Source organism: Bison bison, unplaced genomic scaffold (genome assembly GCF_000754665.1).
Source record: "Bison bison bison isolate TAMUID 2011002044 unplaced genomic scaffold, Bison_UMD1.0 scf7180017864143, whole genome shotgun sequence".
Classification (NCBI taxonomy): Eukaryota; Metazoa; Chordata; class Mammalia; order Artiodactyla; family Bovidae; genus Bison; species Bison bison.
The window spans coordinates 1,902,149-1,903,873 of record NW_011494715.1 but is presented as its reverse complement, the minus strand read 5'-3'; the positions used below and the strand labels follow the sequence as shown (position 1 = coordinate 1,903,873).

Genomic DNA, 1,725 nt, shown 5'->3' with positions numbered 1-1,725 from the left:
GGAATGGCTCTATGAACTGTGAGATGTCAGGATGATGACAAGGATAAAATAAATGTCAGGAACTTCTCAAAAAAAAAAAAAAGGTAAGTGATCCAGTTTGGATCTTTGTTATTTAACAGTTAGCTTTGGTTGAAAGGTAATTTGTATTTTTTTGTTGTTGTTGTCTTCGCTTGCTTCTTTTTTCTACAGTCTTTACCATCACTTGCTTAGCAACCAGTCTACCTGACACATTAACATGATTTAAACACCAAATCGCCTGTGAGTTGATGTCAGTCATTTAGACTGTGAATGCCAAGTGGGAAAGATGGATCAGACCCATTCATCTTGCACCTCACGTCCCTATGACCAGCATGGTGGAATGCTTATACACTGGAGACATTCAGTTAAAAGCCTTTTAACTTCTACTATAGACAGAGTGCCTGATGAACTATGGACGGAAGTTCATGACACTGTATAGGAGACAGGGATCAAGACCATCCCCAGGGAAAAGCAATGCAAAAAGGCAAAATGGCTGTCTGAGGAGGCCTTACAAATAGCTGTGAAAAGAAGAGAAGTGAAAAGCAAAGGAGAAAAGGAAAGATATACCCATTTGAATGCAGAGTTCCAAAGAATAGCAAGGAGAGATAGGAAAGCCTTCTTCAGCAATCAATGCAAAGAAATAGAGGAAAACAATAGAATGGGAAAGACTAGAGATCTCTTCAAGAAAATCAGAGATACCAAGGGAACATTTCATGCAAAGATGGGTTCAATAAAGGACAGAAATGGTATGGACCTAACAGAAGCAGAAGATGTTAAGAAGAGGTGGCAAGAATACACAGAAGAACTATACAAAAAAGATCTTCACAACCCAGATAATCACGATGGTGTGATCACTCACCTAGAGCCAGACATACTGGAATGTGAAGTCAAGTGGGCCTTAGGAAGCATGACTAGGAACAAAGCTAGTGGAGGTGATGGAATTCCAGTTGAGCTATTTCAAAACCTCAAAGATGATGCTGTGAAAGTGCTGCACTCAATATGCCAGCAAATTTGGAATACTCAGCAGTGGCCAGAGGGCTGGAAAAGGTCAGTTTTCATTCCAATCCCAAAGGCAATGCCAAAGAATGCTCAAACTACTGCACAATTGCAGTTATCACATGCTAGTGTAGTAATGCTCAAAATTCTCCAAGCCAGGCTTCAGCAATATGTGAACTGTGAATTTCAAGCTGGATTTAGAAAAGGCAGAGGAACCAGAGATCAAATTGCCAACATCTGCTGGATCATTGAAAAAGCAAGATAGTTCCAGAAAAACATCTATTTCTGCTTTATTGACTATGCCAAAGCCTTAGACTATGTGAATCACAATAAATTGTGGAAAATTCTGAAAGAGATGGGAATTCCAGACCACCTGACCTGCCTTTGAGAAATCTGTATGCAGGTCAGGAAGCAACACTTAGAACTGGACATGGAACAACAGACTGATTCCAAATAGGGAAAGGAATACGTCAAGGCTGTATATTGTCACCCTGCTTATTTAACTTAAATGCAGAGTACATCATGAGAAATGCTGGGCTGGATGAAGCACAAACTGGAATCAAGATTGCCAGGAGAAATATCAATAAGATATGCACATGATACCACCCTTATGACAGATAGTGAAGAAGAACTAAAGAGCCTCTTGATGAAAGTGAAAGAGGAGAGTGAAAAAGTTGGCTTAAAGCTCAACATTCAGAAAACTAAGATCAG

At 39.8% G+C, this 1,725-nt stretch overlaps 1 long non-coding RNA gene across 1 annotated transcript in view; it reads left to right on the top strand.

The window, feature by feature from the left end:
- LOC104988803 overlaps positions 1–1,725 on the top strand; it is a 40,931-nt gene that overhangs the window by 29,043 nt on the left and 10,163 nt on the right. The window lies entirely within an intron of this gene.